We start from the raw sequence: 16,308 nt of genomic DNA, 5'->3' as shown, positions 1-16,308 counted from the left end.
TATTTTGTTTTATTCGTAGTATATCACTTAAGTTTTTTTATTATTGCATTGGGTTTCATAGCTTTTATGGTAAAAAAATACTTTTAAAAACATTAAGCTATTCAGAATTTATCTGAGGATGTTAGTTTGACTTTTCAAAAATGTACTAGCATGTGTGTTCATTTAACACTTTGTGTGTGTTACAACATTAAGGTAGCCATTTTTCTTAATATGTCAAAACAATGAGCATGCTAACGTATGTACATACCCAGAAGTGTGTTATGATATGTAATAAGCTGTTCTTTTCTCTTATTAATTTAAAAAATAGCACACTTTTAAAGTAAATTAATTCCATATAGCTTAGTTAACTTCTAATCATCCATAATCTACATATTATACTAAGAAATCTAAATCATTTTCCTGTCTACCATCCTAGTCCTGATCTTCCCACTGTAATAGTGACCTAAAAGAGCACAAGAGATGGGATTACTATTTTGCAAAATAACCCTCCATAGGCACAATATGTTGGGTGCAGAATGGAAGCATAATTTAAATATTGCTTCCTCCTAATGACAGAAAATTCTGTTCCTTTTGTTTTGTTTTGTTTTTTTGGTGAGGCAATTGGGGTTAAGTGACTTGCCCAGGGTCACACAGCTAGTAAGTGTTAAGTGTCTGAGGCTGGATTTGAACTCAGGTCCTCCTGACTCCAGGACCAGTGCTCTATCCATTGTGCCACCTAGCTGCCCCTATTCCTTTTGACATGTGGATATTTCTTTTGCAAAGTCAAATGGCATATGTTCTGATGGAGGAACAAAGTATCCCATATAAAGTAACACTGGAGATACAATTTTCAAATGGAAGGGGAAGCAATTTTCAAACCTTATTTAGGGCACATACATGCTTTGTCCTGGCTCTGGGAGAGGTTAGCCAAATGGATAAACATGTCTCTGTGTGTGAGGGTGTGACTTCACACCCAAAGCTAAATATCAACATTTTTGTACTACATTGTTTTTCAGTGTACATATTTCATATGATCAAGAGTTTTCGATATACAGCTGTAAAGTTGAAATAAGGAGAGGAGAAAGAATAAGCATCTATATAATGCCTACTATGTGCCAGATACTGTGCTACAGGATTTTTCTGCAAACTATTTTGTTATTGAGCTTCATAACAAGCCCTTAAGGGAGGTGCTATTATTATCCCCATTTTATAGTTAAGGAAACTGAGGCAAACAGAAGTAAGTGACTTGCCCAGGGCCACACAGTTAGGAAGCATCTGATACTAGATTTGAACTCAGTTCTTACTGCCTCCAGGACCAGCACTCTATCTATCCACTGTGCCACCAGCTGCCTCAAGAAGGAGAATATCAAGGGTAGTCAGCGGTGTCAAAGGCTGCAGCGATCTGGATGGGGATTGAGAAAGTGATAAGATTTGCAATAGAAGTCATTGATAACTTTGCGGGAGCAGTTTCAGTTTTATGATGAGGTCAAAAGCCATGCTGCAAAGAAGAGAGTGAGAAGAAAGGAAATGGAAGGAAGGCTGGATAAAATTTGGAACTTAAAACTTTAAGTAAAAATGTTTAAAATGTTTAAAAAAAACAAAAAGTGCTTTACAAATATCTCATTTTATTCTCACAATAACCCTAGGAGATAGGAGCTATTACTATTTTCATCTTTATTTTACAGATGAGGAAACTGAGGCAGAAGAGTTTTGGTGACTTGCTCAAGATCACCTGGCTATCTGACATAGGATTTGAACTCAGATCCTCCTTAATCCAAATGCAGCAGCATCTAGCCACCTATATATGTGAATGTTGTCTCTCCACTGGAATGTAAGCTCCTTGAGGTCATGGACTGTTTCCATTTTGATATTGCATTCCTAGCAATTGGCATCTACCAGGTGCTTAGTAACTGCAAATTGCTTATTTATGGGCAGTGGGGAAGTAGCCAATAGATAGGGAAAGATAGAAGATTAGTGAAAGAGTAGGAATAATAGGGGAGCAATCTGTTGAGGAAGACAGTATGGAATAGGATAAAGGGTACATGTAGAAGAATTGAGATTGGCAAGAAGGCCAATTCTTCATGTGAAAGGGGGAAAAGGAAGAGACAGTGGCAGAAGGCACCTAAATCATGTGAGATTAGGGGGAAGGGGAAAGTTCCAGGCAATTGGCCTCAATTTTTTTTTTTAGTGAAATATGTGGAAAGGTTCTCAGTTAAGAAGGCAAGTGTGTGTATGTGTGTGGGTGGGTGGGGGGGTGCAGCTAGTGCAGTGGATAAAACACCGGCCCGGGATTCAGGAGGACCTGAGTTCAAATTTGGCCTCAGATACTTGACACTTACTAGCTGTGTGACCCTGGGCAAGTCACTTAACCCTCAATGCCCTGCAACAAAAGAAAAAAAAAGAGATAGGGTAAGCATAGGGGGAACCAAGGCATGCATGAGGAGGAATGAAAACATTTGGGAAAGTCTTTGTGGTGAGATAATGAATACATTAGGGAAGTGTAAGAGGATTATCTTGCCACTTTAAGATTCTATTTGAGATGATGTAACTGTACTTTCAGGCTGAGGTTTGGCAGGATGAGATCAGTGATAAGATAAAGAGGCAAAGGACTGCAAAGGGTCAAGATAGGGAAGGGAAGAGAGTATAGCTAGTGTAGGGGTGATTACCAGAAAAATAAAAAGAACTGAGGTGGAAAGAGGTCTCAGTGAGGAAGAACAAGTTTAAGGGCATTAAGGAAAAGAGATGGAATGGCAACATATTTATATTGTGTTTCAGGTTTAACAAATTGAAATATTTAGAGAATGCCCATTTCTAGGTGAGGAAATTAAAGATCAGATAAGTCAGGATTAGCCAAGGTGAGTAGGCATTAAGTGACAGAACTAGGTGTTCAGAAATCTTTGATCTGGGCTACTTTGCATTTCCAAAGGTTTAGTACAAAGGAAGGAACTTGCAAAATTCTAGAGTTCAAAGAGTAATACTGTGTATGTTCCCATGATCCAACAATGGAAGTTTTGGAGATCCCACCCCTATCCATTGCCATGCTAGGATACAAGTGCTAGACAGGGTCAGAGAATGCAGGCCCTTACAATAAAAAGCTTAAAAGTTTAAGGAATCAGGTTAGATAAATGGTCAAATTCTGTAGCATCTCTATTGGGCGTTTTGTATTGCTGTTTTCCTATGGGCTCCTAGTTACTGCTGGGCAAGGTAATTTATGTTGGACATTTTATCACTGGGCAAATAGGTAGCATAGTGGATAGAGTACTGGTCCTGGAGTCAGGAAGACTCCTCTTCCTGAGTGCAAATCTGGCCTTAGAAATTTGCTAGCTGTGTGATCCTGAGCAAGTCACTTATCCATGTTTGCTTCAGTTTCCTCATTTGTAAAATGAGCTGGAGAAGGAAATGGCAAACCTCTCCAGTATCTTTGCCAAGAAAACCTCAAATGGGGTCATGGAGAGTCAAAACAACTGAATAAGATGGTTTCATGGTAGTTTAGGAGCATGTAATTTTTGCTGAGCATTGTTGCTACTTCCTCCCATCTTCTGGGCTTCATCTCTTCATTGTCACCTGTCAACCATCTTAGCTCTAGACACTATCTATAATTATAGATATACATATATGTGTAACATATAGACATTTCTTTATAATTGAGGAAAATATCTCCCTGACTGAACTTATTAGCCATACTTTCTAATCCCTAGCACCTCCAGCTTTTGCCAAGCTAAGAATAAGTCTTTTCTTGGGAACATGCTTGGTAGTTATAATTACAGTTTCATTTTTTCCCCTCTTTCCATTTACATTGTTGTAATAATTTTGTATACTGTTTGGTTCTTCTTACTTCACTTTATATCAGTTCATGTGTCTTCCCATGCTTTTCTGAATTCTTCATATTCATAATTTCTTATGGAATAACATTCCATTTAATTTATGTACCACAATCTAGATTGCCATTGCCCAACTGATGAATTTCCTGCTGGTTCTTTCATTAGTAGACTATATGTTTTCAAATCTCTTCTTTCCTCAAATCTTTCACAGCACCCCCTTCCTCTATTAATAATAGCTAACATTTATATATCTCTTTAAGCTTTGAAAAGTGCTTTACATTGTGATCACTTGGATCCAGCAATACTGCTGCTAAGTTTATACCCCAAAACATCCAAAAAAGGGAAAAGGACCTATTTGTACAAAATATTTATAGCAGATCTTTTTGTGGTGACTAACAACTGGAAATCAAAGGGATACCCATCAACTGGGGAATAGCTAAACAAGCTGTGGTATATGATTGTAATGGAATTATTGTGACATAAGAAAAGACAAGCAGGATGATTTCAGAAAGGCCTAGAAAGACTGAAATGAACGGATGCATACTGAAGTGAGCAGAACCAAGAAAATATTGTACACAGTTACAGCAATATTGTTCAATGAAGAACTGTGAATGGCTTAGTTATTTTCAGCAATACAATGATCCAAGACAATCCCAAAGGACTAATGATGAAGCATACTGTCCACCTCCAGAGAAAAAACTGATATTGATTGAATACAAACTGAAGCATGCTATTTTCTTTTCTCTTTCTTTCTTTCTTTCTTCTTTCTTTCTTTCTTTCTTTCTTTCTTTCTTTCTTTCTTTCTTTCTTTCTTTCTTCCTTCCTTCCTTCCTTCCTTCCTTCCTTCCTTCCTTCCTTCCTTCCTTCCTTCCTTCCTTCCTTTTATCTGTCTTCTTGTACAAAATGACTAATATGGTAGTTTTACATAATTGCACATGTATAACCTATATCTGATTGCTTACCTTCTAAGCAATGGGGGGAGGGGAGTAAGGAAGAGTGGGAGGGAGGGATAGAATTTGGAACTCAAAACTTTAAATAAAAAATGCTTAAAAAAACCGAAGTGCTTTACAAATATCTCATTTTATCCTCACAATAACCCTGAGAGATAGGTGCTGTTGTTTTCATTTTTATTTTACAGATGAGGAAACTGAGGCAGAAGAGTTTTAGTGGCTTCCTCAAAATCACCTAGAAAGTAAGTGTCTAATGTAGGATTTGAACTCAGATGGTCCTGAATCCAAATGCAGCATTTTATCCACTGCATCATCTAGCCACTCACATATGTGAATGTTGTCTCTCCACTAGAATATAAGCTCCTTGAGGTCATGGACTGTTTCCATTTTGATACTACATTTCTAGCAATTAGTACCTACCAGGTGCTTAGTAACTGCTAATTGATTGATAGTTGACCTAGACCTTAGGACTTGACCCACATTTCTCCTCACCCTCTCCCATTCAGCAAGGACTTTACTTCATACCTCACTGAAAAAAAAAATAAGGTCATCTGCCATGAGTTCACCAATTCTGCCCTTCATATAACTTTATTTTTCTCCTATTTAATTTATTTTTTCTGGATTAAATGTAAAAATTTTTTAAAAAAACATTTGTTTCTTAAAATTTTGAGCTCCAAATTCTCTCCCTCCCTGCCTTTTCCCCTCCTTGAGAAGGCAAGCAATTTGATATAGATTATACATATAGAGTCATGCAAAAATATTTCCATATTCGCCATGCTGCAAAACACAAACCAAAAAAAAAAAAAAAAAAGGAAGAAAGAAAAAGAAAAAAGTATGCTTCAACCTATACTCAGAGTTCATCATTTCTCTCTTTCAAGGTGGATAGCATTTTTCATCATGAGTTTTTTAGAACTGTCTTGGATAATTGTCTTGATCAGAGTAGCTAAGTCTTTCACAGTAGATCATCATTACAACATTGCTGTGTACAATGTTCTCTTGGTTCTGCTCATTGCATTTTTTAGCAGCTCATAAATCTTCCCAGGTTTTTCTGAAGCCATACTCCTCATCATTTCTTATCACATAATATTTCATCACAGTCATATACAACTTGCTTAAACATTCCCAATTAATGGACATCCCCTCAATTTCAAATTCTTTGCCACCACAAAAAAGAGTTGCTATAAATATTTTTATATATATTTTATATATTTTTCCTTTTTCTTTGATCTCTTTGGGATACAGACCTATTAGCAGTATTGTTGGGTCAAAGGGTATGCACAATTTTATCATCCTTTGGTCATGGTTACAAATTGTTCTCCAGAATAGTTGAATCAGTTCACAACTCCACCAAGAGTGCATTCATTTCCCAATTTTTTCTGCATCCCCTCCAACAGTTGTCATTTCCCTTTTCTGTCATATTAGCCAATATGATAGATACGAGGGGATACCTATCCCAGAGTTGTTTTAATTTGTATTTCTCTAATCAATAATGATTTTTATCATTTTTTTGTATAACCATAGATGGCTTTGATTTTCTTCTTCCAAAAACTTCTTGTTCATGTTTTTGACCATTTATCAACTGGGAAATAATAATAAATTTTATTCAGTTCTCTATATATTTGAGAAAAGAGGCCTTTATCAGAGAAACTTACTGTAAAAACAATTTCCCGGCTTTCTTCTTTCCTTCTGATCTTGGCTGCATTGCTTTTTAAATGCATGCAATCAGAATTATTCATTATGTATCCCATAATGCTCTCTATTGGGCAGCTAAGTGGCATAATAGAGTGCTGGGCCTGGAGTCAGGAAGACTCATCTTCTGAGTTCAAATCTGACTTCAGACATTTACTAGCTGTGTGACCCTGGACAAGTCATTTAACCCTGTTTGCTTCAGTTTCCTCATCTATAGAATGAGCTGGAGAAGGAACTGGAAAACCACTTTACTATCTTTGCCAAGAAAACCCCACATGGGGTCACAGAGTCAGAGATGACTGAAGAGCAACAACAATATTCTCTATCTCTTGTTTGGTCATAAATGCTTCCCTTATCCATAGATCTGACAGGTAAAATTTCCTATGCCCCCCTCCAATTTGCTTATGATATCACCCTTTATGTCTAAATCATATTCCCATTTTGAGAGATGTTGGTTTCTGCCAAATCACCTTCCTATTTTCCCAGCAATTTTTACCAAGTAGAGAGTTCTTATCACAAAAGCTTGTATCTTTGAGTTTATCAAACATTAAATTACTATGGTCATTTATTACTATGTTATGTGTACCTAATCTATTACACTGATCCACCACTCTATTTCTTAGCCAATACAAGATTGTTTTCATGATTATCATTATCTAATACAATTTGAGATATGGCACTGCTAGGCCACCTTCGTTAACATTAATTTTTTCATGAATTCTTTGATATTCTTGACCTTTTGTTCTTCCAGATGAATTTTGTTATTATTTTTTCCTAGCTCTACAAAATAATTTTTAGTAGTTTGATTGGTATGGCACTGAATAAGTAAATTAATTTAGGTAGAATTATTATTTTATCCTATTGACTTGGCCTACTCATGAGAAATTAATATTCTCCAATTATTTAGACCTAATCTGTATAGAAAGTGTTTTGTTATTGTGTTCATATGGTTCCTGGGTTTGTCTTGGCAGTTAGACTCCCAAGTACTTTTATATTGTCTGCTGTTATTTTAAATGGAATTTCATTTTCTATCTCTTCCCACTGTATTTTGTTGGTGATATATAGAAACGCTGATGGTAGGTGTGAGTTTATTTTATGCCCTGTAAATTTGATAAAGTTTGTTAATTATTTCACCTATTTTTAGCTGATTCCCTAGGATCTCTAAATTTACCATTCTATTGTGTACAAGGAGTGATGTTTTTGTTTCCTCATTGCCTTTTCAAATTCCTTTGATTTCTTTTTCTTCTTTTATTCTATAGCTAGCATTTCTAGTATAATATTGATTAATAGTAGTAAATAATCTGCATCCCTGCTTCATCCCTGGTCTTATTGGGAAGGCTTCTTGCCTGTCCCTGCTATAAAGTTTGCTGATGGTTTTAGATAGATACTACTTATCATTTTAAGGAAGACTCCATTTATTCCTATTCTTTATAGCATTTTAACTAGGAATGAGAGTTGTATTTTATCAAGAGCTTTTTCTGTATCTATTGAGATAATCTTATGATTTTTGTTGCTTTTGTTATTGATATGGTCAATTATGCAGATAGTTTTCCTAATATCAAACCAGCCCTACATTCCTCTTATATATCCCACCTGGTCTTAGTATTATGATTTTTGTGGTATATTGCTATAACCTTCTAGCTAATATTGTGCATAAAATTTTTGTGTCAATGCTCATTAGGGAAATTGGTCTATAGTTTTCTTTTTCTGTGTTTGCTTTCCCTAGTTTAGGTATCATCAGATTTGCATTGTAAAAAGAATTTGGTAGGACTCCTTCATTTCCTATTCTTCCAAATAGTTTATATAGTATTGGAACTAATTGTTCTTTAAATGTTTGGCAGAATTCACTTATAAATCCATCTGGTCTGGGGACATTTTCTTAGGAAGCTCATTGACAGCTTGTTCATTTCTTTTTCTAAGATAGGGTTATTTAAATATTATATTTCCTCTTCTGTTAATCTGGGCAGTTTATATTTTTATAAATATTCAACGATTTCACTTAGATTGTTAGATTTATTAGGAGCAAAATAGCTCCTAATAATTATTTATTTTCAACTTCATTTGTGATTTCATTCTTTTTATGTTTTTGATACTGGTAATTTCTTTGTGTGTGTGTGTGTTTTGTTTTTTGTTTTGTTTTGTTTTTGTGGGACAATGAGGGTTAAGTGAATTGCCCAGGATCACACAGCTAGTAAGTGTCAAGTGTCTGAGGCCTGATTTGAACTTAGGTCCTCCTGAATTCAGGATCAGTGCTTTATCCACTAAGTCACCTAGCTGCCCCCTACACTGGTAATTTCTTTTTCTTTTTTTAATCAAATAAACCAAATGGTTTATCTATTTTGTTTTGTCCTATAAAACAGCTCTTAGTTTATTATTTCAGTGGTTTTCTTCTTTTCAATTTTATTAATCTCTCCTTTGATTTTCAGAATTTCCAATTTGGTGTTTAATTGGGGATTTAAAATTTGTTCTTTTTTTAGTTTTTTGGTTGCATTTCCATTCATTGATTTGCCTTTTCCCTGTTTTTTTTGATGTAAGTGTTTAGAGATATACATTTTCCCTTAAGTGCTGCTTTGGCTACATCCAATAAATCTTGGTATATTGTCTCATTATTGTCTTCTATAATGAAATTGTTCATTATTTCTGTGATTTATTATTTGACCCACTCATTCTTTAGGATTAGATTATTTAGTTTCCAATTAATTTTTAATCGTTCTTTCCATGGCCCTTTATTGAATTTATTATTTTTTTTTAAATTACATTATGGTCTGAAAAGGATGCATTTAAAATTTCTGATTTTCTGCATTTGGTTGTGAGGTTCTTATGCCCTAACACATGATCAGTTTTTGTGAAGGTGTCATGTATAATTGAGAAAAAAGGTATGCTCCTTTCTATTGCATTCAATTTTCTCCAGAGGTGTTTCATATCTAAGTTTTCTAAACTTCTATAAACTTCTTTCTTGCTTATCTTATAGTTAGATTCATCTATTTCTGAGAGGGGAAAGTTGAGGTTCACCTACTAGTATATTTTTACTGTCTATTTCCTCCTATATCTCATTTAAATTTTCCTTTAAAATTTTAATGCTATGCTATTTAGTATTAATATTACTTCACTGTCCATAGTACCTTATAATAAAATGTAGTTTCTCTTTGTATTTCTTTCAATTAAGTCTATTTTTGCTTAGTCTGAGAGCATGACTGTTAACCTGTCCTTTCTTTTTTTAACATTAGCTGAAGCATAATAGATTCTGTTCCAGCCCCTTATTTTTACTCTGTTTGTATCTGTTTCAAGTGTGTTTTTTCTAAACAACATATTGTTGGATTCTGGTTTTAAATCCATTGTGCTTTCCATTTCCATTATATGGATGAGTTAATCCCATTCATATTCACAGTTATGATTACTAACTATATATTCCCTCCTTCCTATTTTCCCCTTTTTCTCTCTGATCTGTCTGATGAAAATAATTGCCTAAGTATTAGGACTAAACAAATGGAAGCTCATGAGTTTATGAGAAACCAAGACACAGTAAAGCAAATCCAATTGAATGAAAAAATAGAGGGCAATGTGAAATGTCTCCTTGGAAAAACATCTGACCTGGAAAATAAATCCAGGAGAGATAATTTGAAAATCATTGGACTACCTGAAAACCAAGACCAAAATAAGAACTTAGACACCATCCTCCAAGAGATTGTCAGGGGAAATTGCCCTGATATTCTAGAAGCAGAAGGTAAAATAGAAATTGGAAGAATCCACCAATCACCTCCTGAAAGCAATCCCAAAAGGAAAACCTCCAGGAATATTACAGTCAAATTCCAGAATTCCCAGGTCAAGGAGAAAATATTGCAAACAGCTAGAAAAAAACAATTAAAATATTGTGAAGCTCCAATAAGGATAAAACAAGATCTAGATGCATCTACATTAAAGGACCAGAGGGCATGGAATATGATATTCCAGAGGGCAAAGGAACTGGGACTACAGCCAAGAATCATGTACCCAGCAAAACTAATTATAATCATTCAGAGGAAAAATGGGACTTCAATGAAAAAGAGGACTTTCAGGCATGTGTGATGAAAAGACCTGAACTGAATAGAAAATTTGACTTTCAAATACAAGACCCTGGAGAATCATAAAAAGGTAAACAGGGAAAAGAAACCATGAGGGACATTTAAAGGTTAAACTGTTTACATTCATACATGAGAAAACAATACTTCCAACTCATAAGAACTTTTTCAGTAAGGAATACACAGAGGACATAGGTCTGAACTGAATATGAAGGGATTGTATTTGTAAAGCATTTATTTTTTGTGTATCCTTGTTCTTTGTGGAGTAAATAGGGTGGGGTATCTTATGTCTGGGACCGGATTTGGGCTCTGGACCTCCTGGGCCTAGGGTTGGTGCTTTGCCCACTGTGCCACCTAGCTAACCCATGATGACATCTTTAAAATAGGGTTGAGGGGTAGGAGGAATAGACATGGGGAAGGGGAAGGGTAGAGGTAGCTCACATGAAGGAAACAAGAAAAAAGCTTATGGAGGGGAGGGAGAGCAAAGGAGTGAGGGAGTGAATGAACCTTACTATCATCAGAATTGGCTCAAAGAGGGAATAACATACATACTCAAGTGGGTATAGTAATATATTTTTGCCCTGAGGAAAAGTGGGAGGGGAAGGAAATAGGGATGGGGGAGAACAGGGGAAGGAGGGAAGGGAAGTTTGGGGGAGGGAGCTGCAAAAAGCAAAACACTTTCAAGGAAGGTAAAGATGTTCTGCATAACAGCACATGTATGACATATATTGAATTGCTTGATTTCATACGGAGAATTGAGGAGGGAGGGAGGAAGAAAAATTTAGAAAACAGAATTAGCTCAAAGACCTTAACCTCATCAGAGTGGACTGAAGGAGGGAATAACACACACACCCAATTTGGAGAAGTAATCTATTTAACCCTACAGGAAAGTAAGAGGGAAAGAGGATAAGGAGAGAAGGGTGAATGAAGGGAGGGTAGAGCGGGGTAAGGGGCAGTCAGTAGCAAAACACTTTTGAGGAGGAATAGGGCAAAATAAGATAGAAAATAGAGTAAATATCATTGGAAGGGAATAGGATGGAGGGAAATAGTTATGATGATTGACTACAGTGTCAAAACGTATGGTACCTACTCTGCTGGGCTATTGTGAAGAAAATTCTTTGTCAAATTTAAGGTACTATATAAAAATGATGATGAGTAGGATGCTATCAGAAAAACCTGAAAAAACCCACATGAACTGAAGCAGAGAGAAATGTATTGTATACAGAATAACAGCATTAGTGTAAGATGATCTGCTGGGAAGCACGTGGTTATTTTCAGCAAGGCAATGATCCAATATAACTCTGAAGAACTTATGAAAATTGCAATATACCTAAAGAGAAAGAACTGATGATATCTGAAAACAGACTGAAACACATTTTTTTTGACAATTCCTTAATCTGAAGTTTTGTTTTTATTTGTATTCTCTCATAACTTAGCTAATTTAGAGTTGTTTTCCATGACTACTCATGTATAATTTATATTGAATTGCTTGAGTTCTTGGGGATGGGGGTGGGAAGGGAGGGAGGAAGAGAAGTTGGAACACAAAGTTTAAAAAAAAACAATTGATGTCAAAATTTGCTTTTACATGTAATTTGGAAAATAAAATTCTAAAAATCTTTAAAAAAATCATTTCATAATAGTCAATTTATGCCCATGTCCTTTGAATATGTATACTCCTTCTAACTGTTCTAAGAATGTTAAAGTTCTTAGTAATTATTATTATCATCTTCCCAGGTTGGAAAGTAAACAGTTTAACCTTATTGATTCTCCTACAATTTCTCTTTCATGTTTTCTTATTTATGTTTCTCTTGAGTCTTGTATTTGAAAGTCAAATTTTCTATTTAGCTCTGGTCTTTTCATCAATAATGCTCAAAAGTCCTTTATTTCATTAAATATCAATTTTTTCTCCTGAAGGTTGTAATTCTTTGCATTTTGGAATTTCATATTCCAAGCCCTCCAGTCTTTTAATGTGGAAGCTGCTAAATCTTGTGTGATTCTGACTTTGACGTCACAATATTTGAATTGTTTCTTTCTGGCTGCTTGCAATATTTTTTCTTTGACCTTGTTTCTTGAGTTCTGGAATTTGGCTATAATATTCCTGGGACTTTTCATTTTGGGATCTCTTTCTTTTTTTTTTTTTGAGAGGCAATGGGGGTTAAGTGACTTGCCCAGGGTCACACAGCTGGTAAGTGTTAAGTGTCTGAGGCTGGCTTTGAACTCAGGTCCTCCTGAATCCAGGGCCAATGCTGGGATCTCTTTCAGGAAGAGATTGATAGAATATTTCAGTTTCTATTTTACCCTGTAGTGCTAGTTTATCAGGGAAGTTTTCCTTGATAATTTCTTGAAATATTATGTTTAAGCTATTTTTATCATGGTTTTCAGGTAGTTTAATAATTCTTAAATTATCTCTCCTGGGGGCAGCTAGGTGGCACAGTGGATAGAGCACTGGCCCTGGAGTCAGGAGTACCTGAGTTCAAATCTGGCCTCAGACACTTAATACTTACTAGCTATGTGACCTTGGCCAAGTCACTTAACCCCAATTGCCTCACTAAAAAACAAAAAAACAAAAAACAAAACAAAACAAAATTATTCCTTCTGGATCTATTTTCTAGGTCAGTTGTTTTTTCACTGAAGCGTTTCACATTTTCTTTTATTTTTTCACTCTTGATTTTGTTTTAGTGTTTCTTGATGTTTCATGAAGTCGTTAGCTTTCACTTGACCAATTCAAATTTTTAAGGAATTATCTTCTTAAGTGTATTTTTGTGCACCTTTTTCCATTTGGCCAACCATTTAGACTGTTCTACTTTTTAAAAAAATTTTACCATTTGGCCAATTCTGTTTTTAAGGTATTATTTTTTCATTATTTTTGTGCTTCTTTTACAAGCTGTTGACTCTCTTTTCATAATTTCCTGCAACCCTCTTATTTATTTTCCAAATTTTTCCTCTACCTCTCCAGTTTGGTTTTTAAAAAACTGTTTGGGGGTAGGTAGGTGGCACAGTGGATAGAACGCTGGCCCTGGATTCAGGAGGACCTGAGTTCAAATCCAGACTCAGACACATGATACTTACTAGCATGTGACCCTGGGCAAGTCACTTAACCCTCATTGCCCCACAAAAAAACAAACAAAAAACTGTTTAATCTCTTTCAGGAATTCTTTTTGGGCCTAAGACCAATTTGCATTTTTTTTTCCTTTAAGGCTTTGCTAGTAACTGTTTTGATATCATTGTCTTCTGAGTTTGTGTCTTGAACTTCCCTGCATCTCCAGGAACTTTTTATGGTCAGCTTCATTGTCGTTGTTGTTTTTTGTTTGCTTGTTGTTGTTGTTCTCTGATTTTCCCCCTGCCTATTTCTTCACTTTTAACTTTATGTCGAAGTTGAACTCTGCACCCAGAATGGAGGGGGCACTGTTCCAAGCTTCAGGTTTTTTGTGCAACTGTTTTCAGATCTAGTTCTGGGGGTCTCTTTGTTTTTGATGCTTCTAAGGTGGTATGATCTAAGGATAGGTGTGGTTACTGTTTATCTGACCTGTGCTCTGGTCTTTAGCCAGAAAAAAAAAAAAAAAAAACCTTGTTCCCTTTTAGCCACAAGTGCTGGCACTTCTTTTGGCCCTGGAATTGTGACATGGTATTCTTTTTTCCTTCAGCTGCAAGTGCTAGTTAGTTCCTTTCTGCCTTGGAAATTAGACCAGTGTCTCTACTTCCTTGCGAGTAACCACAAGCACTTTTTTCCACCCTGAGACTGTGACCAAGACCCCTGCTCCCCTGTGGCCACATTAACCAGTGTTCCTCTTTGTCCTGGAACTGGGACTCAGAACAGTATATGGAAAATACAACAGGGTCCTACATCTAGTGCCAGCAAAGGGTCACCTGTAATTTCTTTTTGACCAGTTTTCTGATCCCCCCCTACCATCTGTGGATGGAGAAGTCTGGAATTTGTTGCTGATACTGATGCAGCTGCCTCTAAGGTCTGATGCTGCTGTTGCTGTGGTGCTTTTTGTCTTAGGCTAGAAAATTGCTCCACTCAACCTTTTGTTGGTTCTGCCACTGGAGAATTTGATCAGAGGCATTATTTTTAAATTGTTTGGAGGGGGGCAGCTAAGTGGCGCAGTGGATGGAGCACTGGCCCTGGATTCGGGAGGACCTGAGTTCAAATCCAGCCTCAGACACTTGACACTTACTGGCTGTGTGACCCTGGGCAAGTCGCTTAACCCCAATTGCCTCACTAAAAAAAAAAAAATTGTTTGGAGGGGAATTTGGGAGAGTCCAGGTGAGTTCCTGCCTTTACTCTGCCACCTTGACTCCACTCCCTTTTTTTTTTGTGGGGCAATGAGGGTTAAGTGACTTGCCCAGGGTCACAGAGCTAATAAGTGTCAAGTGTCTGAGGTTGGATTTGAACTGGGGTCCTCCTGAATCCAGGGCTGATGCTTTATCCACTGTGCCACCTAGCTGCCCCCTCCTGTTTCTCTTGCCACCTTTTTAACTACTTCTCTGTCTCTTTTGTTATATTTTCATCCATGGTCCACCTCCCTATGCAACAGTTCTGTCCTGGATCTTGTATTTTCTCCCAACACTCTATATCCTGGGGAGCTCATTAGCAATTATGTATCCAATTATCATCAAATCTCTATATCCAGCCCTAGTCTCTGTCCTCAACTCCAAATCTGATTATTAGATTGAATGTCACCCAGGCAACTCAATCTCAACATGTCCAAAACATAACTCAATATTATTCCCCCAAATCCTCTTCTCATCCTAATTTCCCCTCTTTCTGTTAATGGCACCACCATCTTTCTAGTCACCCATGTTCACAGCCTCTGAGTCACCCTCAATTCTTTACTCTCCCTCACTTCTCATATTCACTCAGTCTTGTGAACACATGAGATCTCATATTCATTGTCTTATGGATCCAACCTTCATAACATCTCTCTTATCTGTACCCTTCTATCTATTCACTTTCCCAGCAACCTATTTTAGGCTCTTATCATCTCTTGTATAGTCTATTAAAATAGTAATTGGGGGCAGCTAGGTGGCACAGTGGATAGAGCACCGGCCCTGGAGTCAGGAGGACCTGAGTTCAAATCTGGCCTCAGACACTTAACACTTACTAGCTGTGTGACCCTGGGCAAGTCACTTAACCCCAATTGCCTCATCAAAAAAAAATATTGTAATTGGTCTCCTTGTCTCCAGTTCCCTTCCCCCTTTCCAAATTATACTCCACAGAGCTGATATGGATATTCTTAAAATGTAGATCTGCCCGTGTCTCTCCTTTGCTCAAGAACATTCAGTTGTTCCCTATTGCTTATAGGATAAAATATATGTTCCTCTATGTGTCATTTTGAGCCCTTTATAATTTGACTCCAGCCTATCTTTCCAGACTCATCACACATTGCTCTCAATAAAATATGCCACTTTTCAGTCAAACCTGCCTACTTATATTTCTTCCACATGACGTTGCACCTCCATTATCTATGACTGCATAGGCTGGGCCCCATACTTGGAATGAACCACCTTTTCACCTCCACCTCATAGATTCCCTAGCTTCTTTCAGAACTTCACTCAAGAGTTACCTCCTACCCAAGCTTTATCCTGATTTTCCCCAATTACAAGGACCCTCCATCTTTCAGAAATTACTTTGCATACATTTTGTATTTATTTTTTCTATATACATGTTTTCTATATACTTCCTCCCTGACTTCTACCTCCTTGTAGAATATAACTTCTTGAATTCAGAGGACTCACTTTTGTCTTTGAATCCTCAGCATGTAGTATATCGCCTGGGGCGTAGCAAGCACTTGATGCTTGTTGAATTGA

The sequence above is a fragment of the Dromiciops gliroides genome, chromosome 1 (assembly GCF_019393635.1).
Source record: "Dromiciops gliroides isolate mDroGli1 chromosome 1, mDroGli1.pri, whole genome shotgun sequence".
NCBI classification, from domain to species: domain Eukaryota; kingdom Metazoa; phylum Chordata; class Mammalia; order Microbiotheria; family Microbiotheriidae; genus Dromiciops; species Dromiciops gliroides.
Note: the sequence above shows the minus strand (reverse complement) of the source record.